This window comes from Phocoena sinus, chromosome 7 (genome assembly GCF_008692025.1).
Source record: "Phocoena sinus isolate mPhoSin1 chromosome 7, mPhoSin1.pri, whole genome shotgun sequence".
NCBI classification, from domain to species: domain Eukaryota; kingdom Metazoa; phylum Chordata; class Mammalia; order Artiodactyla; family Phocoenidae; genus Phocoena; species Phocoena sinus.
Genome location: NC_045769.1, coordinates 73,035,375 through 73,062,381, shown reverse-complemented (window position 1 = coordinate 73,062,381; position 27,007 = coordinate 73,035,375). Strand labels below are relative to the sequence as shown.

Sequence of the window (27,007 nt, the reverse complement as noted above, 5' to 3'; positions counted from 1 at the left end):
ATATTCAAGACTAAATGTAGAATGTCCCTAGTATGACCTTTCATGTTTCACTTATCAAACTCAGGCACTCATCCATTTAGTTAATTTTACATCACTCTCCCTCTCTCCCTTCTACCTCCCTCCCTCCTCTCTCCCTCTCTCTCCCTCTCTATAGATATAGAGACGGAGACAGAGGTAGAGACAGAGACAGAGATAGATACAGAAATAATTTTTTAACTTGCTAAAGTTACATTAATTCAGTTTGGGAACTAACAGGTTTATCCAACATATGAGCTCCTAAGTACTTACCAGACTTGTTCCACAACTTCATTCCAAGAGTCACATGACTAGCTAGATTTTTATAATAGAGGGATTTAACAGAGATAAATAAGCTTGAGATTCTAAACCACAAATTATTCACTCTCTTCTGCTGACTCTGATTCCTAAATATCTTCTCTCTATTCCCACCATCATCTTAGCATAATCCTAAGTCAGTTCTTACTGGAAATACTGCAAGAGCCTTCTAAGAGGTTCCTCTGCTTCTCTTCTCCACTCCTCCACGCAGACACAGCAATCCTATTTATTTTAATAGTAATCTTTTTAATATAAAAATCTGATCCTGCCACTCTACCACTTAAAAAAATCTTTCATTATCTCTCCATCAAATACACGATAAAATCCCAGGTCCTCTGTTTGGCATAAAAAGCTCTTCTTAATGAGGCCTGTGACTTCATCTTTGGTGTCACTCTCTTCTCATACACTAAGTAACTAAACTTCTCGCCATTTCCCCAAATATAATATGGTCTCCCATGCATCCATGCCATGTATTTGGTACATGGTGTTCACTTCCCTCAAATGTCCTTCCCTTATTCCCTGTTAAACTCCTATACACATTCTAGGTTTCATCTCATGTTATTACCTACTCTGGGGAACCGTTCTAATTCACTGAGGTAGTCTTAGGTACTCCTTTCTTGTTGCTCTGGTATATTCCCTAATTAAAGCACTTACAACACTGTACAGCAATTTTCTGTTTTGATATCTGACTTCCTACCACAATGTGAGATCCTTGAGAAGCAGGGACTACTGCTTATCACCTTTACAGCCTTAAACCTAGAATGTAAGACCTCAATAAAAGGCTTTGAATGAAAATGTATAATAATCTTTAAAATGTATATGGAACTTGATAATTTACCAAAAGAAGTATGCGCATATATTCTCACTTTACCCTAAGGACAAACCCTGAAGTAGGTAGATCAGGCATTATTACTTCAATTTTACAGATGAGGAATTCTGACTTAATATCTATCATCAGTTGCCAGTCAGTTAAAAAAAATGAGAAACTTAAGATTGAGAAAAGTCTCTCCCTACTTCTTATAAATTGTTTACGTCGGAATAACTTTAAAGTAAGTTTTCTTAAATATACTTGTCAATAACTACACAAACTGCTTATACATTTTCAGTTTCTGAAGTAGAAAAATGTTGACCAACGAGGCCTACACATTTCCTTTAATCTATCACTCCAAAGTCAACAGCAAATATTAAGGACCTGTAAGAGGGACAGACATATAATTGTCAATCATGATCCTAATTTTGAACCCGCTCTCCTGTTTCTACTTGATTCTACTCTAGTGCTGTCACTACTATCAACTTTTCATTCTTCCTCATTTTTCTGATTTGATGGTTTCATTTATTGTGTAAGACCTTGACTTCCCTTGAAAACTATTTTGATACCCTATACTAACTCCAGTGTTTCCAGCTGCTTTGTTGGACAACTCCCATAACCTTGTTAAAGTTAATACAAAGTAGTCTTTATCTTGTATTCCAAGTCTTTTATCACTTAACCTAATCCCACTACCATAATAGTAGAAAAATTTACTCATTCTTATTTTCAAGCAGTACCCACTCTGTTTTAAGTATGAATATTAACTTATCCTTTTTGGTCTTCTGTAATTTTGTACTTAGGAGCAACACATTTTATCATTGTTTATGTTTTCTTATCTAAAATATCAATTTTTAGGTGATTATAGATCTTCTAAATAAATAGCAGAAAGGTTTAACAATAACATATTTAATAACTAACCTCACCTCATCCTCATATCCCCAAATAAGAGTAAAATAACAAGGAAGAAAAGAGCATAGGGAATAGGGATGCCTGAATTCCATTTGCAGCTATGATACTAATCAATAGCATGTGACACTGGGCAATTTAACATCTCTGAACTATAGTTTTCCCATATGCTTGGGACGTCACTTTTTTAAATACACCAGTAATGCTCCTTTTTTTTTTTTTTTTTAACCTTCTCCTGAAAGTTTAGTTCAGAATGCTCAAATGTCCTGTCACATTGCCTTCTCCATGAGGCCTTTCCTGGCCATATTATTTAAAAATCAGCACTACATCACCAGCACCATTTCTCCTTAGCACTTATTACCATCTAAAATTATTTCATTTATTTTTCTTATTTGTCTGACTCCCCCACAAGACTATTGACTAATATATCCATTTTGTTCACTACTGTATCTTCACAGGCCTAGAATAGTCCTGGCACATAGAATGTGTTCAAAGAATATTTGTTGAATAAATAGCTGAAGACCTCTTTAATTCCAAAAATTCATTCACCTAAAAAACTAAATCAGAAAATCTCTTCAAAAAGTTTTCACAAACTGGTCAAGTAAACTGAATACAATAAATGTCTACACTTTGTTTTAACTTTGTCTAAGTATATTATAAATATACTATAAATGTGATAATTAAAGGAAAAGCATCACTCTTGATTAGTAATTTACCCTATCATTCAAGAAACCTGACTTGTAAAGCACACAGTACAGAGTGTCTTCTGTTGGCACCTAGTCCTCATTTCTGAATTTTAATAAACTGTTGAAACCAAAAAAATAAATAAATAAATGTAACTTGCCATTCATGTGACCTATTTGTGCTAATAAACTCTTTTCCATAGTTATACCAAACTTCTCAAATTCACTAAAGTAAGGAGTTAGGGTCTCCTAGTTCATTTTTGTTAGCTAATTTTACTTTACTTAAAACATAGCAACACCCTGGGGTCAGTTGAGTCACATTTGTTTTATGAATCTCACTGAACATCTCTCTCTTAAGACATATATCGGAGTCCCATAGAGGATAAATGAGATTCCACCCAGCGTACACAATAAGATACTTTTTCATATAAATATAAAATACTATATACAAATACATAAAAGTACAGGTCTAGAATATTCCTCTAACACAGTTTCACATAAATTTGTTTGGGTCTACTCTTCAATCTTATATAAAGGTTATATTTTAAACAAAGACACAGACAGCAAAAACGTCTCAAAATCTGCCTTAGTAAACAGAACTTGATTTACAAAGCTACATGTTTATTATATAAACACTATCAATTTACTTTAAATCTTGATGAACAGGAGAAGTAACATTATGAAAATGATTTACAAAATATCCACAGATAAAATAAGCTACTACAAATGAAGGGACTCATCTACTCAGAGAAAATTTGACCAATTAAAAAAATCTTAATTTAGAATCTAGTGAAACAAAGGAGTGTATGATTTATTTCACAGTAGAAGAGAATTGGGCATAGTGCCTTCAACTACTAGGTTTTCAAATATTTACTATTAAATGAATTTTTTACTACAAAAAGTTTTACCCTAGACTTTCTTTAATGCAATGATTCTCAATCCTGGCTATACATTAGAATCACCTGGGGGATCTTAAAAATATTTATATACATGCAGAGCCCAATTCCAGACCAATTATATCAGAATCTCTGGGGATGGGGGCTATAATGCTATGCATTAATAATTTTAGAAAGCTCTCTAGGAGATTTTAATGGGCAAGGAGGGTTGAGAATCGTTGCCACAGTGCTTTACAAAGCTTCAATTCAACATTACTAGATAATATCAATCTGGGGGTTCAAATGAAAATAACAATCAACTAATGTTGATTGCACTGTTGGCCTGGTATATAATATTACTAATATTAAGGATGCTATAAGTCTGACTAAAATGCAAAGAAAAAAAGAAAAAGATCTGCTAAAATGCGGTGGTGAGAGGGATTAAGATGAGTACAAGAAGAGTAGGAAAAATATACAGACAGCCTGGAAAAGAAGAGCACCATGAGAAAATGGGAAAAAATTAGAAATAATCATTATCTTAAAGTCCAAAAGCCAAGTGGGAAAATAAAAACAGAATAATTCATACAGTAAATAATTGTATACAGCAAATAATTCATAACAGCAAATACATGTAAAGGGAGCTTCTATAACTGGCTTTACTGTTACACAAAGGTTCTAAATAGGTATATATGCATAAGCTAAATGAATATTACAGACTGTCTACCCTGTATCCAGGTGAGCATTCAGGGTGATTGGTAACAAGGGCAGGTATGAGAACTTCCAGCCATCTTCCTGTCATAGTAAGGACAGAGAAATCCAAACCAAGGATCTCTCCTTCCACTTCTCAAAGAACTCTCATAGGCGCTGGCTGCTATGTCCTATAAGTAGATTATTTAAACTGAGTTTTACATATACACTAGGCATACTGAAAGGAAGGAGGGAAATGGGACCACCACTCCTCCAAAAAAGTTTCTACAAGGACAAGTGACTATCTGGGTAAGGCTCTACAGTTACCCACATATCCCTTACCAGGTAGCCCTTACCATGGTCTATCACTTCTTCAGGCTCCACCTCACCCACACACAGAGGGAGCCAGGAAGATGGGAGGGTAACTGGACCTAGCAATGGAACCTATTGTCCCAGATATTCAAGAGATTTGAATTACAATTTGCCATATTATACTAAGATAATTGAATATCCATACAGTTCAGTTTCAATATGTCTACAGAATGATTAATGAAATAAACAGATTAGAACAAACCAATCTTCTTAGGCAATAAAGATTTTAGAAAAGCTTTCAAAGAGGGAAAATAGATATAGACTTCTATAAGCTGTTTATTAGGTGGAGGAATATCTCCCAGTACTTAGGCAGTAATTCCACAAAGAACCAGATAGGCCTGTTTCAGGAAACACCCCAACCTTCAGAAAGGATACTACTCATAACTTAGGCTACAGTTTAGAGAACAGGACCTGCCTTTTACAAACTATATATTTATTACAATACAGGGCCAGCAAGGGAAACATCATTACCACCAATGTCCTGTTCTCCACTTCCCAATTTTTGAGATCCTAAAAACTTTCCTTTTGGAGTTAGAGATGAATAACTGAGAGTACTGAGTCCGTTTCCACCCTCCGTAAGTTGTGTCTCAGGATGTGAGGAGGGTAAGAAAAAGCAAAGGGAAAGAATGAGGTAAGTAAAAGAATCTTAACAATATAAAATATCCAAAGAGGTTAAAGAGTCCAAAAATTGGCACTATTACTGATAAGTAATCCATCACTCACAAACAAACCCTTTCAATATCAAGTATGATACTTTACAGGATAAGCCAACAGAGAAGTCGTGGTATTCCTAAAAAAGTATCTAAACTATGGTAATGAAAAATTAGAGATTCCTGGGGTCCCCAATTAAGTTTGGAATTATAAGAAAAGAGAGCCTTCTGACAGATGCTAGATGGCCATCAAAGAAAAGCTCGATGGCAGCAAGGAGACCTCAATGTTCCTGAGGACAAAAAATTGAGGTTTTCTTCTAAAATGTAGCCTGATATACTGAAGAGAAGCCCAAAACCTTGAGAAATCTGCTAAGAACTCTAGAAAAAGTTTATTAGGCTGACTCAGTAATAAAATTCAGAATTCAAATCACTACAATAGAGTAACAAGATAATAGGAATTCTGGCCAATCTTAGAAGAAGGAAGATAAAAAGGGGGATCTGGGAAGAGGAACAGCAAGCAAAGAAACTCCCCAGCTGTTGACTCATCCACATTTGGTGTTACACTGGAAAAGGCCAGTGTTTGCGTAGTAGGCAAGGGCCACAAACATACCTTGAACACCACTCCATCCAGTCTGACAGGGTTACCGGTGACAAGGTCTGGGGTAGCATCCTGGAAAAACTAATAGGTGTGGAAGACTCAGAGAATATGTCAGAGACAAACAGAGACACTAACTCTAACCATATTTCCTTAGAGGACCTTGAAAAGCTTTCAAAGTGAAAGGAAACATTACTTGGACCAGTAAAGGGGAGGATTCTTCGAATTGGAATATCAACCTCCGAGTCTATTTGGACAGTTTTTCCTTTTGTTTTTTGTATGTATAAAGTGTAGAAGCACTAGACTCTAGAATATAACCTCTCAAGAAATGGCAATAAAGAAATTATATCTAGAAAGAAAATTAATTCCAACTATTAGGTGAAAACTAAGACTTGGAAAGGTATTCTTCCTAGAAAAAAAGCAGTGGTATCTCTAAAAAAATTTCATTTGAATTTCACATAAACTAGTTCCAGAAAGTACTAAGCCATTAAGTCTATTTGAGTGTGTGTCTATATGTTCATCAGGGATTAATTTGATTTTGGAAAATTAGATGTGTTTTTCAATCAGTGCACTAAGATACTGGGAATAAAATTAGGTCTAGGATTCATCTGATGCTTCTGACCACATGACCAATAATCTTTTAAAATTGAATGATAAAAGAATAATTAAAAGAACAAAAATGAGAAGGGGCAAAGTAGATAACAGTTAGTTATACTAAAGGTACAGATACTTTTAAAAAGAAGGAACTTAAAAGTTTGAAAAAGTGAGGTTCAAAAGGGACCATATTGTTTCTAACTGAAAGTAGAGATATTTTGAAATAGAAGTAATAGCAAGATGGGATTTCCCTGGTGGTCCAGTGGCTAAGACTCCACGCTCCCAATGCAGGGGGCCTGGGTTTGATCTCTGGTCAGGGAACTAGATCCTGAATGCCGCAACTAAGACCCGATGCACCCAAGTAAATAAATAAATATTTTTAAAAAAGAATTAATAGCAAGATAATTTGATTTCTACTATGGAATATTACACAACCTAATAAATACTCCTATCACCAGGGTGCAGCAAGTATCTTGAAAAGAAAGCTGACTTCAGTGATCTTTTTTTACGCTCTTTTAATTTCTTTTTTTTAAAATTTATCTTTCTGTCGTAAGAACACTCAGTATGAAATCTACCCTCTTAACAAATTTGTAAGTGTACAATACACTGCTGTTGACTGCACGTACAATGCTGCACAACAGATCTCTAGAGCTTATTTGCCTTCTTAACTGAAACTTTGTGCCCACTGTCTAGTAACCCCCCATTTCTCCTTTCCCCCAGTCCCTGGCAACCACCATCCCATGCTTTGATTCTAATAAATTTGACTATTTTCGATATTTTATGTAAGTGGAATCATGTAGTATTTGTCTTCCTGTGACTGGCTTATTCTACTAAGCATAATGTCCTCAAGGTTCATCCATGTTGTTGCATATTGCAGATTTTCCTTCTTTTATTAAGGCCAAATAGTTATTTCACTGTATTCATATAACTACATTTTCTTTATCTATTCATCTGCTGACGGACAGTTAGGTGGTTTCTACAACTTGGCCACTGTGAACAGTGCTGTAATGAATATAGGTGCAGTAATATGTCTTTAAGATTGTGAGTTGAATTCTTTTGGATAAATACCCAGAAGTGAGTTTGCTGGATTATATGCTAATTCTATTTTTCTTTTTTTTTCTTTTTTTTTGCGGTACGCGGGCCTCTCCCTGCTGTGGCCTCTCCCGTTGCGGAGCACAGGCTCCGGACGCGCAGGCTCAGCGGCCATGGCTCAGGGGCCCAGCCGCTCCGCGTAATGTGGGATCTTCCCGGACCAGGGCACGAACTCGTGTCCCCTGCATTGGCAGGCAGACTCTCAACCACTGCGCCACCAGGGAAGCCCAATTCTATTTTTAATTTCTTGAGGAACCTCTATACTATTTTCCAAAGTGACTGCACCATTCTACATTCCCACAGTGTGCAGGGTTCCAATTTCTCCACATCCTAGCCAATACTCACTGTTTTTTGTTTTTTTGATAATAGCCACCCTGAAAGGTATGAGGTAATATCTCATTGCGGATTTGATCTGCATTTCTCTGATAATTAGTGACATTGAGCATTTTTTCATACCTGTTGCCCATTTGTATGTCTTTTTTGGAGTAATGTCTGCTCAAGTTGTTAGCCCATTTTTAAAATCAGACTATTAGTTTTTTTACTATTGAACTGTAAGAGTTCTCATATGTTTTGGAGATTAACACTTTATCAGATATGTAGTTTGCAAATATTTTTTCCCATTCCATAGGTTGCCTTTACTCTCTGACAATTGTTTCCTTTGCTACGCAGAAGCTTTTTAGTTTGATGCAGTCTCCCTCATTAATTTTTGTTTTTGTTGCCAATGCTTTGGGTGTCATACCCGTGATACCTTTGCCACGATCAATGTCATGAAGCTTTTCCCCTGAGTTTTCTTCTAGGAATTTTACAGCTTCAGATCTTACATTGAAGTCTTTAATCCATTTTGAGTTGATTTTTGTGTATGGTGTAAGATAAGGGTCCAATTTCATTCTTTTGTATGTGAATATGCAGTTTTCCCAACACCTTTTGTTGGAAAAACTAGGCTTTCCTTATCACATATTCTTGGCACCCTTTTTGAAGATTAATTGACTGTATATGCATGGATTTATTTCTGGACCCTCTATTCTGTTCCTTTAGTCTATATGTTTGTCTTTATGTCAGTAACATACTGTTTTGACCACTGTAGCTTTGTAATATATTTTTATATGAGGAAATTGATACCTCCAACTTTGTTCTTCTTTCTAAAGACTGATTTGGCTATTTGTGATCTTTCATGGTTCCATATGAATTTTAGAATTGTTTTTTTTTTTCTTTTTCTGTAAAAAATGCCATTGGGATTTTAATAGGAATTGCTTTCAGTCTGTAGGTCTCTTTATGTACTATGGACATTTTAAGAATATTGTCTTCTAATCCCCCTCCTCAAATTTTCTATTTCACTTAGTTTTTTATCCCTTTAAATTCTTTACTTCCTTAGCTCAACAATGCCACAATAAAATTTTTAAAAAATATTTTATCTAATTATTTAATTTTCAGTAGGTTATTCAAAGTATTTAAAAGTCTACCACAATTCTGTACTTAATAGACTATTGTCTTTTTGGTTTTAACCAAGTGGAAAATTATTTCCCCAAAGTTTTTCCCTAAGTCTAAACTTTGTTGATGATTTAGACACCCCATAACCTCGATCTCTGTTCCTACTTAGGTGTGGAAAGACTCACTAAGCTCAAATCAATATTAAGGAATTTGTCTCAGAGGTTTGAACAAAGAAAACAAAAATTATTCCATGAGCTATCTTGTGTCAATTTTCTCAAAATTGCTGGCTATTTCAAACTCCCTATGCATCAAATATTCACATGTACATCTTTGATGAGAAATACCTCTCTGATATCCTAACCAATATTCTTACCAGGAAGACTCATTACATCTGCTGTTACTATTTCCATACTGAGTTCACAAGCGTGATTCATTACTGTATGTGTGCTTGTGATATTACATATCTCTCCTAGGGAAATCTGTAATTAGGTCAAAAAGTTTCCCTATCCCAATATTGATTCCCATTTCCTGAGTCACATGATCTTATCAAGCCCATGAAATAAGCTTCTTTTGGCTTAGTGGTACCTCACCGATATATGAAAAGATAGGTAAACACTGTTTTCCTAACTCACATTGAATTCCAGAGTTTATACTTTAAGAGAGTCATTTTTTAAATGTCAGCTGAAATACCTCTAGTCTTTTGTCTCAGACTTATATAAAATGTTAGCCTATATGAAGTAAATAAATATAAAATGACTAAATAGAATATATTGGAATATTTTCCAGTTAGATATAATTAAGGGAGATTTTACTTTACAGTGCAAAAAAGCCAACTAAAAAACTAAAATAGAAGTACCTTAAAATTGGGCAGAAATAAACTAAATTGCACTAATTACTTACGGAAATACCTGTACCTATCTATTTATAATAGATGCCTAGGGACTGAGAAATAGAAATTTGGTGACCATGTTTTATAAACTATTAGAGCAATATTGAGATAACATACAACCCGAAGGTTTAATTATTTTATTAAAATTCACTTTAAGAGGTAGCTCTTTATACATACACACTTTCTCATGTGTAACACATGGCTTTCTGTTTCTTTTCTTTCCTTGCCCCTTTTTAAAAAAATATATGGTATTTACCGAAGCCAGTATTCATTCAGCCTAATTTTTTACATACTGTATATCTATGGTATAATAAAATAAAAATTAATGCTTGATAAGACACTTGCTATGGAAAACAGTTTGACAGTTCCTCAAAAAGCTAAACATAAAATTACCACATGACCTAGCAATTCTTCTCCAAGGTACATACATACCAAAAAAAATTCAAAGAGACTTGAACAAATATTTGTACATCCAAATGTCCATCAATAGATGAATGGACAAATAAAATGATATATATACATTTATATGTTTGTATTATATATATAATATTTATTTATATGTATAATGGGATATCACTGAGTCCTAAAGAGCAATGGAGTTGGGATACATGCTATAACGTGGATGAGCCTTGAAAACATTACAGTGAGTGAAATAAACCTGACACAAAAGGACAAACATTATATGATTTCACTTATAGGAAATATCTAGAATAAGCAAATCAACAGCACAGAAAGTAGATTCAAGTTTACCAGGGGCAGGGGTAGGGAGAAATGGAGTTAGTGCTTACCAGTTATAGAGTTTCTATTTAGAATGATGAAAATTTTTGGAAATAGACAGTGGTGATGTTTGCACAACATTTTGAATGTAATTAATGACAATGAATTGTAAACATAAAAAGTATTAAAATGGCAAATTTTATGTTATATATTTTTACCACCACTTCAAAAATGTAATAATGTAATTTACCAAAAGCCATTGGATTGTACACTTTACACGGGTGAACTGTATGGTGTATAAATTATATCACAATAAAAATGTTATAACAAGTAATGTTTGAAGTCCCTCTTCAATGTTTGAAGCTCAGGTCCCTTTTCCTTAAAGCAGCCTTCCCTGATCATTCTATGACCTTCTCTTATTATCAACTCATAGTATTTTACTTGTTTATATCACTCATTTAGCACTAAATTTCATCCTCCTTTTGAAATCTCTGGTGTTTTTAAATTACTATTACACATTTAATATTTGATTATGCTTTGTTTACAAAACAAGATTAGTTGCTCAAATTATCAAATCAAGACTCATATTTAATATTTATTTGTACTTTTTTTTTTAACCAAACGAGATTAGTAGTAGCTGAAATTGTCAAATCAGAATCCAACAGCCCTCTATCATCTTCAAATTATCAAAAAAGATTTCAATTTTACACTTGCACTTATCCATTAAGTAAGAATTTCAATAACAACTGTTATTTCTGGGAAAAAATAATCAGAATACTCATTCCCTGGGCACTCCAATGAATCAAGGATGTAACAGACTTAGTTTTATAACTATTAAAAATAGGTAGTAGGATACTTTTAACAGAAAATTCTGTTTTACCAATCATTTTTCTTTTTCCCCAAATGAATTAAAGATAAGATACCATCCAAACAAAAAATATAAAAGGTGAGGGTTTCCCTGGTGGCACAGTGGTTGAGAGTCCGCCTGTCGATGCAGGGGACACGGGTTCGTGCCCCGGTCCGGGAAGATCCCACATGCCGCGGAGCGGCTGGGCCCGTGAGCCATGGCTGCTGAGCCTGCGCGTCCGGAGCCTGTGCTCCGCAACGGGAGAGGCCACAATAGTGAAAGGCCCGCGTACCGCAAAAAAGTATTAGCTCACATGAAATTTAAGAAATAATGTATTTTGATCTAAAGGCAAAAGGTTTAAGTTTTTAAAATATGGCATCATTACCTCAAAAGTAAATCTATTTCAATGAACAGCTATATTTCTATTCCCTACCAAAGTAGAATGACTTATGTTCACTTTTACAGTGAAAATACCCACTGGCGTCTCAGAGAATATTGCTTTTCCAGCCAGAAATACAGCTATTTATCAAATTCAGTTCCCCAGAAAACAGTCAATAAAGAGAAGGAAACAAAAAATGGTTTCCATCAGACAAAATAAATGAGTTAAAACTCATTCTTCATTAATTGGGAAGTCCTCATACCCTTAATCTCTGAGGCTTTATAATTTACACATGATTCAACAAGCTTGGGTTGAGATTCCCAAGGTCCCAGCATATTAGAAAGAGGGATAAAGATGATGATGATAGCAGCTGTAAATTTCTAAGCACATATTAAGCACTACACATGGGAACGAGGGCCAGGAATGGAGAGAGTATCTGTAATAGGAAACTGTACTGAAAACTGTGTAGGAACTTAAAAAAGACCAACAAATGGCTTGACTCCATGACCAAGAATCTACAAATCTTATGTCTCAAGGGTATCATTATGCTACAATACAGAATAACTAATGCTCAAAAAGACAACTCCTGGGCTTCCCTGGTGGCGCAGTGGTTGAGAGTCTGCCTGCCGATGCAGGGGACACGGGTTCGTGCCCCAGTCCGGGAAGAGGCACAACAGTGAGAGGCCCGCGTACCACAAAAAAAAAAAAAAAAAAAAAAAAAAAAAAAAAAAAAAAGACAACTCCTTGAGACCTTAAACAAATGTTTAAAACTTTGCAAGATTAAAAATATACATTTTTGGGCTTCCCTGGTGGCGCAGTGGTTGAAAGTCCGCCTGCCGATGCAGGGGACACAGGTTCGTGCCCCGGTCCGGGAAGATCCCACATGCTGCGGAGCGGCTGGGCCCGTGAGCCATGGCCGCTGAGCCTGGCGTCCAGGGCCTGTTCTCCGCAACGGGAGAGGCCGCAACAGTGAGAGGCCCGCGTACCGCAAAAAAAAAAAAAAAATATATATACATTTTTAAAATAAGGAGCATGGACAATACAATGTAAATACCTAGATTTGAATCCAGACCCATCACCTAATATATCAATGACCTTAGGCAACTGTAATCGCCTTCAGACTCAGTTTCTCCAAATGTAAAATGGAAATAAAACTTACCTTACAGCATTATGGTGAGAATCAATATATGTAAAAGCACCCAGCACAACTCATGAATACAGTAGCTACTGAAATACTCTGAAAACTTAACTACTTAGAATAATTTGTTGGGATAAACAATTTTTTTACTTTTAAATGTTATTACTTTTTAGATGTTTAGACGTTACTCTAGTTTGTAAATATGTAAAAGTAGAAAAAGCCAATTCACTTAAGTGTATAAAGAATGTTCTCAAAGTTCATCATAAATCACCACCAATTCATTCTTCAGCCTCAATTTAGATGGTATCCCCACTTGCGTATCTATTAAACACTTAAAAATCTACTACATCCAAAACCAAACTCCTGATTGTCCATCCCTATCCCAAACCTGCTCCCTATGGAAACCGTCCCCATCTCACGGTTGATGGCAACGCCATCCTTCTAGTTGCTCAGCAGAAAACCTTGGAGTCATCTGGCCTTCTCTTTTTCTCATATTCCACATCCAATCCATCAGAAAACATTTTGGTTGTACCTTAAAAACATCCAGAATTTAACCACTACCAGCCTTACCTAAGCCACTACTTTTCAATCAGATTACTCTAAGAGACTTCTAACTGGTGGTCAATGCCTCCCTACCGTCTATTCTCAACATAGCAAGTGGAGTGAACCTTTACAAATATAAGCCAGATTTACCGAAAGCCTGCAATGGCTCCTTAAAGTCCCTACAGTGCTCTGTGAAGCCCCAATTACCTCTGTCAAAACCTCCTACTCTCCCTTCTCCCTCACTTTACCCCAATCATTACTCTGAACACACCGGGTATGCTTTTGCCTTGAGTCCTCTACCTGGAAGGCTCTTCCCAAAGACATCTGCATAGTTAACTTCCTTGATCGTTGCTCAAACATCACCCAACTCATCACCACCACAGCCTTCTTACCCTTCTCTACTTTTTCTTTCCTCCATAACACTTGTCACCTTCTAACATGCTATATACTTATTTAGTATGCTTACTGTTGACTCCACCCCAATATACGTTCCACAAGAGCAGAGACGTTTGAAAATTTTATTTACTTATATATCCCTAGAACAGCACCCCAAATATAAATTAAATATATAAATAAAAGAAGACATTAGAACTTCTTTGTGTCACCTTTAGTATCTTGCACTTACCCCTATTATATCAGTTATCACATGGTACTATAATAGGCTGTTATATTTTTGCCTCTTCCACTAAACTGTAAGTTTCGTGAAACGAGGGATTTAATTTTGCTTTCCATTACTACCGCAGAATGTACTTATAGTGTCTGACACTTAGTAAGGATTCTAATATTTGGTAAACTGCTGAAAAAAAACCCCATCTAAATCAAAGGCTTTAGCGCCTTTATTATCTCCAAAATATAAACACAATGCTTAAAGGCATGACACTGAAGACGGAGTTCTTTCTAGATTTTGTTAGAGATTTTGGTCTGGCTCTGGCACTTACTGACTAAAGGACATTGACGAAATCATTTAAATTCTCTACAGCTATTTCCTTATCAGTAGAAATGGGGGTAATGATACTACCTATACCTCATGTGATTATCATGAATGTAAAATAAGATGATAATGAAGGAATTCAGAACATCCTTCTTCAAAATACGCTGCTCTGGCATATTGACTGTTTTGAGTTAAAGGCACTTGAAAAACAGCAAATACAAGAAAAACACTGACTTTCCTTCTTTCTCTTAAAAGCAGGAAATGAAATTACTATATCAAAGATGTCCTCCCTATACCAGAAGGAAAGTAACATTCTTATCATCAAAGATGAAAAGTTGAGACTGAGAGAATTCTCAACAAACAGACCTTGTTAAAATAATTCTTATCTTCCTTTAGTCTCTCCAAATAGCTTAGTCACTTTTCCACAACTGCCTCTCTTTGGTCAACATAACATAAAAGAAGTAGATTTCACCATTTCTTTGGTCTTCATTCCTTTTGCAGACTCTGTTTCACACAACACTATGTATTAAATAAAGGTGTATGCTTTTCTCCTGTTGATCTATCTTACGTCAATTTAATTCTCAGGCCCTGCCAAATAGAACTCTAAGAGGGTAAAAAAAGTTTGCCTCTCCTACAATAAAATTAGTGCAGTAGTTTGCACATATTAAGTATTCAATAAGTGACATCTATTATTTGCTATTACAAATTAAACAGGACTTCCCTGGCGGCACAATGGTTAAGAATCCGCCTGCCAGTGAAGGGGAGATGGGTTCGAGCCCTGGACCAGGAAGATCCCACATGCCGCAGAGCAACTAAGCCCGTGTGCTCTAGAGCCCACAAGCCACAACTACTGAGCCCGCATGCCACAACTACTGAAGCCCGCACGCCTAGAGCCCGTGCTCCGCAACAAGAGAAGCCACCACACCGCAACAAATAGTACCCCCCACTCGTCGCAACCAGAGAAAACCCACGCACAGCAACAAAGGCCCAATGCAGCAAAAATAAATAAATAAATAACAAATTAAACAGAGGCACTACTATAAGTCCTACTTCAATAACTTGACCAAGTTGGAATATTCATTAAATACAATCTTTGGAATCTCCTTAGAATGACCAATAACATAAATTACCAAGTTACCTAAAATACCTTTGATAATCATTTTGCAAAAGAAGTTACCTTAACTCTCTCAGCAAAAGTATTTACATTATCCCAGAATATTTTTTAAATATTTCTGAATGTTAGGTTCTATGACCATCTTCAGTAGCTGCCTTCAGTGTTTAATAATTTCATAGTATTTTAAAATATAACCAGGATGCCTAGTTCTAGAGTTTAAAAATTAAACATCTTACTTTTTAGGTGAACTATACTTATAGGCCTATAATATATACACATCTTCTTTCCTCTACTCTAAATAATCTCATTTCCAGGAATAAGACTTTTGAGAAAAAGTTAAATAATTTAAGTATATTTGTGACTCTTTACTAAATCACCTCCAAGCTTTCCACTTCTCATTTTAGTCATGTACCCAACAATATGTAGAATCCTCTGGTAATGTTATATTAGGGATTTAGCAAAACTAACAATTTTGTTGAAATTAAAAGGGCAGTTATATGGTGTTTATTTTAAACTTTACTTTCCATTATTTTACAATAGAAATAATTTTTCTATTATTTCCTTGTCTACTGTGACTCCTAAATGTTTTCCTATTCTATGTTCAGGGTCTGTTGTCCATTTTATAAAATACTTATGAATAATCATTTTCTTTACACTTTGTACTACCATAAAGAAAAACAACATTCATTTTACTTAGCACACATATTAACAGTAGACAAGAAAACCAAGGTAAGCAGTTTAAATGATTGTCCCAAGACCACAGATGGAGTGACTGCCAGCTTTAGGATTAAAACTAAGAAGCTCATTATTCCCCTTCTTATATTCTGAGTACTTAATATTGTTTTTACATCACAGGGATCTCATAATTAATTTAAGAATAATAGTTTAATTTAATAATTAAAACAATTATCAATAATCCTGACAATATATTTAAATAGACTTATGAAATGTATTAAATAAAAATAAAATTAGTTTACCCAAATATTCCCTGAAAAAATTAATCTGATTTACTACATAAGTTATTTTTAAAATTTTGCTTAGAGTGCCAAGAAAGTGACAGCTTAATATAATTTATCATTTCAATGTCTTTTTTAAAAGCTAATTTATCTAACCAAAATCTACAGTAAGTATATGAGAAGGTTGGATTTAATACCAAACAAAGATACTTTTCCATTAAAAAAAAAAAAATCCTCCAAACTTAAAACAGTAGTTTCTACTCTAATTGTAAACTTCAACTTCAGGAATTCCTTACAACAGATATATCTAAGAAAAGACAATGATAAAAAGTAAAGAAAACACAAAATACTACTGCATTTACAGGAGAAAAAGACATACAGTATAATATTAACAGCTTACTGTGGAGAGTGGGTTTAATCAGGAAGTAGCCATTATCCTTTCGATTCAGAGCAGTGACAGCACTCCAAAACAACAAGCCGTGATATTTTTCAGTTAAAAGGCATGAAAGAATACCTACTATTGTGTCCTAGCTTTGCTGACCCTAAAGGTCACCATATGTCTTTTATCAGAAGCTATCATGAAAACATAATCCAAGTAAGCATTTACAATGCTTTATTTGTTGAAACACCTAAAATCTACCTAACACAACCTCTCTCTCTCAGTTACTCACAAAACATGGCTGTCTTATTCAGAGATTAGCAATTATTGTAATGAGATACTGTCGGAGAGGGTCAAATAGTACTTCCTGCAGTTTACACATCTTGATTTCCTGGTAAACAAACTGAAAGGCAGGTGGAGCACTTAGATCACCAGTAACCGTGAATGCTCACGTGACAAAACTAAGCCAGGTGAGGTTGATGTCTCAATCTTTCTTTTCTTAATTTTATTAACGTCAAAACAGACAATAAAGAGTTCTATCTTTCTTCCTTTTTTAAGGAGGGTTTATTCCTGACATGTGAAGGCACGCAGTTTATAATAAGGAATGCTTGAGAAACGAATCTGTTTAAGTAGGTTTTAAAAATTACTTCTCGGCAGGTAAATTTAAAAACAAGGCAACACTAGCTAACAAGGTTTGAAAAGAAACTAAAATTAACTGTTCAAAAACCTGCTAACTGTAGGGAAATGTCTTTGAATTTCAACTCCTTCAAGAAAATAGATAAAAGAAGTTTCTGAGTTATAAATAAAGACAAGCTCTTGCAAAATAAAACTATAATTCATGTGGCAGTCTTTGGGAAAAAATCTCAATTATATGAATCAAAAAGTTTACATAACTTGAAGCTACTCCCTGCATCATTTAAAATTCATATTTCAAAAAGAAAACAAAACCTAAAATATTTAACTTGAGCATTTAAAAATATATTGTTAGCTCGAAAATTAAGTTTCTCTGTCCTTAGTTTTTCCTCCAAATTGCTGTTTTTTCACTCTGAAATTTTTAGTATAGTTGAATGAAGATTGATTTAAACTAACTAAGGGTATAAAACAAACACACACTCTGTCAAAATAATAAACAAATTCACTAATTTAAAAATATTTAGGAGACTTTTTTAATCTACAAAATTTAATTTATCTGTAAAATTCTATATATTCTAAGGCCCAGCATCTGTCCGAACTATTATGAACACAGCATGCTTTAGATTTTAATGCAAAGAGCTCTTAACGACCCTTTTACAGCAATATAATCAAGGCTTTAATTATATAACTTAAATCAGGTGTATATTTACTCTGCAAAATAAAACTCTAATGTATTGCAACAGAAAACAAAACAAAGTGACAATAAAATCACTGACAACAAAAAGAACACCTAAGTAGACAAGACTGTGCCAAGAATACAAAATATCGGAACAGATTGTGTTACAAACATTTAATATGTATCATTTGAAAGGAGTACATATTTAATACTGAACAACATTAATGCAAGTTGCTAACCACCATCTTTACTATGATGACGCATGAAATAGCAAATTTTCAGAAAACTATTACTAAAAGTTTCAGCTGAATTTCTTGGTCCAATTAAATAATTCAAATATCCTATAGTTACCTGGAATGCAAGACACAGCCCTTATTTCCTTTATAGATAATTTAAGATATAATTCCTACCAAATAGGTAGCTTTGACTATGTAATTCATATATGGAAACAAAACAAAATTTTAAATTAGAAAACTATTATTTCAATTATTTCAAAGAGCCATGAGTATCTTAGTTTCCCATATGGATCAAATTTAAAGGATAATGAAATTAAAATACAGAAGTAAAGAAAATAAATTTGAAATTTTGTTTCATTCAAGGTAGCTTTTATCAAATGTCAGCAAATTTCAGGGTAAGAGTTTACAATTCGGTTGAAACGGCAAGGATGAAAACCAGGGTAAATATGATACCCTCAGAGTTAGAAAAAGACCCCCTCTGAGCTAACATGTGAGGAAAGGAAACCTTTTCCTCCTCTAGATATACTTCAGCTCTAACTTGTTCTCGCAGTCAGGCACTCTTGCGTAAAGCACACTTAGCACAACGAACTATACCTGGCAGTTCTGTACAGGGAAAAACCTCCAGAAATGATTCCCTTGCCCCTGGCAGGTCTAAGAACCACAGAGATTAGTCCTCCATGACTTAAAGAATTCATGCAAAATGAAAATGAAAGGAAAGGGGACAGGAGAAGGAAGAGAGGCTCCTACATTTATTTGCTTACATTCTGCTGACAATAAAGAAGCTTTCCATAGTTATTTATGTCCCAACTTATTTCAAAATAACTTAAGGTGACTTATGGACATATGATTAGTAAAACAGAATGCTTTCAAAATGTAAATTAATATGAATAAAGGGAAGCAAGAAGATGAAACACAAAGTAAAGCTGGAACATAGAAACGCCTGTCATAAGGCCTTGCACAACTGTAAGACGTGAGTGGTTCAGCTCTGAGCTTCCTAGCAATCAAAGTAAAGTGGGAAACAAGATCAAATTATAAAATTCTCATTTTGTATAAACTGCATTTTACAAATAAGCACCAAAGCTTTCCCTAGTACTTAGAACTGAGAGAAATATCTTCATACTTTTCAATAATGCAACCCTGGACAAAAAAATAATTTTCTCAACAGCATCTTTACAGAGATTAAATAACAAATTTCATATGGAATTCCTTTCAACCTTTCTTTGGGGCAAGTTGGTATCATAACATGATGAAAGGTTACCCAGAAAATGAGCCAACTTGCTAGGAAGCTATGTATCTAATTGGGATCTTTAAACAAACACTAACAATCCCCAGCATCTTTTGTTGAATTCACAGTCCATTTTCATATTCCAAGTTCATATTTCATTTTCTAAATGCAGATTCTTCTGCTGGATGAGTAAATAAAATGGACATGCAAGTGATAACTGTGGTTCCAGATCAAGGAGAAGACATTGGTAGGATAGGTCCAGACACTTAAGAGGGATCCCTCTTTTTAACTTAAAACAGTTCCTCTCTCCCTCTTTGTTGACCTTCCATGATCCTGCTCAGTTCAACAGCCTGGGAGCCCAATCTCTGATGATTTACATTCCTCCTCAGTTTGGTATTTGTAACTACGGTAGAGAAATCTGACTTATTAGAGTTTCTAGATTCCTACCTTCTCAGACAGTCTGCACCAATTTCAATTTATTTTAGAGCATGAATCTTGGCATATTTTTGCAGCATTTACTTTTCATATGATTGGTGGGGGAGAAAAACAGTAAAATTAATATAAAAGCAATTTCCTATTTCCCATTTTATTAGACAAGATAAAACAAGGTCCACAGCAGTAGCACCTCAACACACCATACATCTTGACTGAATAATACTAAAATTTAACAATGCTACAATCTAATTTTTATGTGGGGTAAAATAAATAAGTAGTAGCAAATATATTTCATTACAGTTGTGTTGGTCTCTTCGCTGTCTCCCAAAGATGCCAAGGTTATGTTCTCTTACCTACTAGTTTGTTTATGTTGTTTCCCATTTCTTCCTTATCACACTATCAGCTTAGATCTCATCACTTTCAGGAGGCTCCTCACTCAGAGCCTAACTATTTGAGCCCAGAAAACCTTCTTTCTCCACATGATTTAGCTCTACATTACTCTCTAATTATTTTAGGGATCTCCCTCACTAGATTTTGAAATTTCTTATTTTGTATTACCCATTGTGAACAATAAAATGTAAACATTATAAGTACAAATTAACTTAAGATGGTGCATTAATAAACTGCTGTACATATTTATAACAGCTCGTTTGTCCAACATAAACAAGTTACTTATTACGATTGCATCAAGTGAACCAGAAGGCCAATTTTTATTTTAAATTCTTTATTTTTGGCTGTGTTTGGTCTTCGTTGCTGCGCGCCAGCTTTCTCTAGTTGCGGCGAGTAGGTGCTACTCTTCGTTGCGGTGCACGGGCTTCTCATTGCGGTGGCTTCTCTTGTTGCGGGGTATGGGCTCTAGGTGCGGGCTTCAGTGGTTTCAGCATGTGGGCTCAGTAGTTGTGGCTCGTGGGCTCTAGAGCACAGGCTCAGTAGTTGTGGCGCACAGGCTTAGTTGCTCCATGGCAAGTGGAATCTTCCTGGACCAGGGCTCGAACCCATGTCCCCTGAATTGGCAGGCGGATTCTTAACCACTGTGCCACCAGGGAATTCCCCAATTTTTATTATATAGATAATTTCTAAATGATATACAATCAACCTATATTAAATCAAATCTTGGGCTTTTCTATTTTCGAGCTTGTCAAAAGAATTTTAGTTGTGACAACTTTTGGTAACACTACCAAAAGCCAAATAGATTTTGTAAATTATTGTCAGTCCTCAAAATGACTAAAATTAAATGACAATTGTGTCCAGTACAGTTTGATCCACATTTGAATTCATATACATGACCCTAAGAGTCATGCAGTCTTTTACCTGATTAAATGAACTCTTCCAATGTGGAGCCACTGAAATTTGTTATTTCTGAATTTCCTATTTTATGAAAATTGAAATCTAACTATAGTAATCTAAACATACAATTTTTGCTATTGCAAAAGGTAGTAGTATTTACATTTGGCATAATATGTACACTTGCTTAACATTCTTCTTGCAATAAGAAAACCCATCCTAACATTTAAAAATATGTTAGAAAGCTTATGGTTAACCTCATATTAATTATCAGCTTAAATCAATCAAGATTATAGTCTATTCATGTAAAAAGTTATAGGATAATTTAAATGGTTACATTATTAACCACCTTACAATTGTTTATTTCAGGGAACAAAAGTAGGAAATATATCTATAATATAAATTGAAAAGCTTTGAATAAATTTAATAACAAAAGAAAGAATATAATTCAATTTTCTTTCTTTTCCTAAAAGACAAACTGAAAAGAGTAAACCAAAGAAAGCTACACATATATGTTTTTTCATTTATTGTAACATAATAGATACACACAGAGCCTGTAAAAATACAATATTCATTTTGCTGCAGAAGAACAGACATTGCATAACAATGAGATTTGCTAATGAAATCAACCATCAACCTGGAATACATATGTATTAAACCAAGACCCCAGTGTCATTTTCTTTTTGCATCGTTTGTTCTTTCTTTCATTTTTTCTTGACCTTGTCAGTATTTTTGTCCTTTAGATTTTGGAACTTTGGTAAAGAAAAATCAAGACTATAACATTATTATATAGAGTACTGCTTTTTATTCATCACATTTATTTTTAATGTAAATTCCAATTGTTCTGCTTCTATCAGCACTATTAATGTATCTTTGGGAAAAAAAAAAAAATCAATGGATGCTACCAGAAGAAACAAAGGAGGTTTATTTCTATACAAAATTGTTGAATCAGGTTTGAAGAAAACTTTTATCAACATTTGACATAAATTCCATATAAAAACTTTTATAGCAATATTAGTCCTTACTTAAGAAATAAGAAAATAATAATATATTTTAAAGTCACTTTTGTAATAATGTAATTCTTCCAGCAGTTCTCACTACTGACAATTAGTAGGTGAAATAATGCAAGGCTGATATAATAACCATATTTTTAGATAAAAATCATAACTTTCCCCCCCAAAATGCTCTGCTGTTCTGGTCTACAAAGTTAATCACTAATTTCCATTGATCAAAAATAAGCAATTTTGAGAATTTTCTTAAAGATTTATGACTTAAATTTATGATTTAGTTATTACAATTTTCTATAAAAGCCCAAAAGATATGAAAATATTCGATATATATGTCTTAAAGAAAAGCATTAATGTCCCTCAGAATTGATTTATATCTTTTTGAGTATAAGCTATTTAACTAAATGACTATCTGTCCTATTGGTTGTCCATTTACACAAATTAAGTTTTCAGTTCATGTGTACTACAGATAAAATTAACAGCCTAGCCTGCTGTGGTATACAATTGCTACTAATTCATGATTATAATAGTTTTTTTAAAAAGCAGTACTTATACCAGCTAAAACAACTTTAGCCAAACAAAACTGTTTCCTATTTTTATTTTCATAACAACTTAATATCTAACCTCAAACAATATCCTGCAAAATAACAAAAGTCAATAAATATTACAGTTTTATTAGAAAAGTAAACCAAACAGATATTCCTTATCAAACTCAAATTCTCTGAAAGTTGGCACTGACAGTCTAATAGCTCTCAAGGCTAACTATTTTTAAAGTAGTGAAGGATAATTTTAAACAAAGAACTACATAATCACAGGGCAATCATTAATCCACACACAAAGTATTTCCCTAAAACCCCAGAAATTTCTATTAAAATGGCAAAATATAAATCAGACTGTAGAGAAACAGACAGCTAAAAAATGTCTATGGCAATACTGGAAACCTACTTTCACTAAGGCAAAGGATGAAATCCTAATAAAATGTGGTGATAGGCTTTGGAAGGTTATCAAGCTCCTTGCTACTCAAACTGTAGTCCACAGACCAGCAACGCTGAAACTACTTGTTAGAAATAAAGAATCTCAAGCACTAGCCCAGACCAAATGAATCAGAATCTTATGCACATTAAATTTTAAGAAGCCATGATCTAAAGAATTCCTCAGCCTACCTAACAATTTGTATAGCAAGTCCAGTAACCCCTGATATTCTAATAACTCCTCAAAAATCCATATTAAAATGCAGAATACTCGGAGAATAAACTATTTGTCACGTTCAAAGCCCATTACCTACTATTTGCTTAATTACCTGAAGTTTCGTATTCACATGGACTACAGATTTTAAATTTGTAGTAATACAAAAAAATAAGGTGGGAATAATGTATTTTTTGTAAGATCTTAGAAAATATAAAATAAATGGATAAAATTGAAGTATTATACAGTCTTAGCAATTATTTTAAACTACTTCAGCAAAAGAATCCTTTCTTAAATAAAATCCTGTGAAGAAGCCCTGTATAGGAAAAAAGAAATAAAGGGCTGCTCTTTGGGGCAGAGGAAGCACCGAGCAGTAGCCAACACATCTCAACAGAACCAACTCATACAATTCCTCAGAGTACAGTTTGAAAACCTGATTTAAGGGAATTTTAACTTAAGAGTGTAAAAGTGAACTGAACAACTGTTATTCTGATCACAGGTAAAGTTTACTATTCATCAAAGCAAGTTGTAAAGATCACTAAATAGAAACCCACCCATAATTTAGTTTTTCTATACTGTTTTAAAGTAAGAACACTAGATAAAATTACATAATTAAGCATTTTTTTCTAATTCAAATTGATCTTTCCCCAAATAGGTCTAATTGGTGAACTTGGATTTAACTAATATGTTATCTTCAATTAAATTATTTTAGTTAACAGTTTGCCTACCTTATATAAGACATTATGTTATATGCTATATGGGCAATACAGATGAATAGACAAAGGACTTATCACCGTGGAAGGCTAAGACAAATACATGAAATACAGTATGTGCCATGAAAACAATAGAAATATAGTACTATAGGAACAAAGTTAACTGTGGATATCAGAAAAGACTTCATGCAAAGCTAACATCTTAAGTAGGCCTTGAAAAGTATATAGGATTTTTTTGAAAGGCAAAGATGGCTAGGCAGAGGAACTAGGAAAAACGGTATACTAAGTGGAGGGAAAACAATACGCTGAGGGTAGAGGATTAAAAGTATTGGGCATGCTCAAAGAATAGCTTGAGGTAGCTTGCAAGTCCCCCAATAACAAGAAGCATGAGTTATTAATTTTTATAGTAGTAGCAGTTACAAAACTCAAGTGTTAATACACTTGTATAGCCTAATAAAAGCTTTCAGTATCTACTGTTTGAATGAATTAATCAATCAATAAGTGAATGTAATCTAGTCTAGCTAGTATATAAGGCATATATAGAAAATAGTGGGAGATGTGGCTGAAAAGCTAGTTTAGGACCTTATTAGACACAACCTTGAATGTCACTTTAAGTGTTAAATTTATTCAACACTGCAAACCGTGGTAAACTACTTGCATTAGAAATATTGATCTAGGGCTTCCCTGGTGGCGCAGTGGTTAAGAATCAGCCTGCCAATGCAGGGGACATGGGTTCGAGCCCTGGTCCGGCAAGATTCCACATGCCGTGGAGCGGCTGGGCCCGTGAGTCATGGCCGCTGAGCCTGCGCATCTGGAGCCTGTGCTCCGCAACGGGAGAGGCCACAACAGTGAGAGGCCCGCGTACCGCAAAAAAAAAAAAAAAAAAAAGAAATATTGATCTAGCAGTTTTAAGTAGGATGAATTGGAGCAGAAAGCGATTTCCAAGAGGGATATTACAATATTCAGCCTGTTGCAAAAGATTAGGCAAGAGGAAAGGGTCTGAACTAAGATTGTGGCAGTTGAGTCAGAAATACGGAGATAAATATGAATATGAAAGATAAGATAAATCAATTCTTTTTTTACTTGTTGACTGGTCAAAGTAGAGCAAGAAACAAAAAATTAAATTATAGATGTAAAATCTATTGAACTTCATAGCAGATTCTACATAGATGGAGTAGGAAGACAAAAATTAAGGAAAATCCAAAAGTTGGGAAAAATGTAGACCAGGAAATCTCTTATGCACTTATGGTGTAAACTCATATAACCACTGCAGAAAGAAATTAAGCAATACTTAGTAAAATCAAAGCTGTATGTAGTCAATATCACAGAAATTCTACTTCTGGGTATGTAACCCAGAAAAACTCTCATACATATGCATAAAGTCATATACAAAAATGTAAACTACAGCATTATTTGTATAGTGAAATACTAGAAAATAAATAATAGATTGTGGTGTGTTTTTATAATGAAATATATAGCAATTAAAATAAATGAACTAGAGCTACACATGTTAACATGGATATATATATATCTTTAATATACAAATACAACCACTTATGGGAAGTAAAGGTTTTGTTGGTTTGTTTACTTCTATTTATCATTTTATTTAAGATAGGACAATCTGAAATAAATCAGTCAAGTAAGGAGAAGCTGGATATGTCTTATGAATAATCAATGAAACAAGTCTCTGGAGGACACAGAAAAGGATAAAAATCAAAAAGCATGAATAAAGTCTTAGGTTTAGTAAGGAGGCAAAACATTTTTTGTTTGTTTTTACCAGGACTGATTTATTTTATAACTGGAAGTTTGTACCTTTTGAAAACCCTCACCGATTTCACCCACCACCCCCACCTCTGGCAACCACCCATCTGTTCTCTATTAACTATGAGTTTGGGTAATATTTTTTGTTTTTGTTTTTAGATTCCACATATAAGTGAGATCATACAGTATTTGTCTTTCTCTGTCTTACTTCATGTAGCAAAATGCCCTCAAGGTCCATCCATGTTGCCACAAATGGCAGAATTTCCTTCTTTTTATGGCTGAGTAATATTCCATTGTATAAATATATAACACATTTTCTTTATCCACTTATCCATCAGTGGACTCAGGTTTTTTCTACGTCTTAGATATTGTTAAGTAATGCTGCAATAAACATGGAGGTGCAAGGTAAAACAATTTTTTTTTCTCAGAGATGGGTGGAAAGGTAGAAGAAAAAAAGACAATTTTGTTACTTTTTAATTTGAAATAACTATATATTTACAGAAAGTTGCAAAAATAGTATAGTGAGATTGCATGTACTCATCACTCAGGTCCCTCTAATGGTTACACCTTATAGAACTATAGCGCAATATCAAAACCAGGAAACTAACTACAATGTATACATATAGTTCTATGTCATCTTACCACAGATCTAGATTCATGTAAACAGCACTCCAAACAAGATACAGATCTATTCCATCACCACAAAGATCCTTCTCATGCTACTCCTTTACAGTCACACCCAAACCCTGCTCTCCTCTACCATCCCTAACCCTTGGTAACACAAATTTGTTCTCAGTCTCTATAATTTTGTTTTTACATAAATGGAATTATTGAGTGACCTTTTGAGATTGACTTTTCTCACTGAGCCTGATGTCCTTGAGATCTGTGTATCAATAGTTGATACCTTTGTATTGCTGAGTAGTATTGCATGATATG

The 27,007-nt window shown here is 34.3% G+C and overlaps 1 protein-coding gene across 20 annotated transcripts in view; it reads right to left on the bottom strand.

Moving 5' to 3' along the window:
• The window catches only part of BAZ2B (bromodomain adjacent to zinc finger domain 2B), a 302,457-nt gene that overhangs the window by 157,484 nt on the left and 117,966 nt on the right, over nt 1-27,007 (bottom strand). For 3 of the 20 annotated variants that reach the window (XM_032638482.1, XM_032638497.1, XM_032638492.1), the window contains exon 1: nt 16,938-17,199. The exons of 15 other annotated variants lie outside the window; for them this stretch is intronic. The gene's annotated coding sequence lies outside the window, so the exon portion shown is untranslated. Of the gene's footprint in view, nt 1-16,937; nt 17,251-27,007 lie in introns of those variants that run through there. 2 more of the 20 variants (XM_032638499.1, XM_032638495.1) reach the window with 2 other exon arrangements.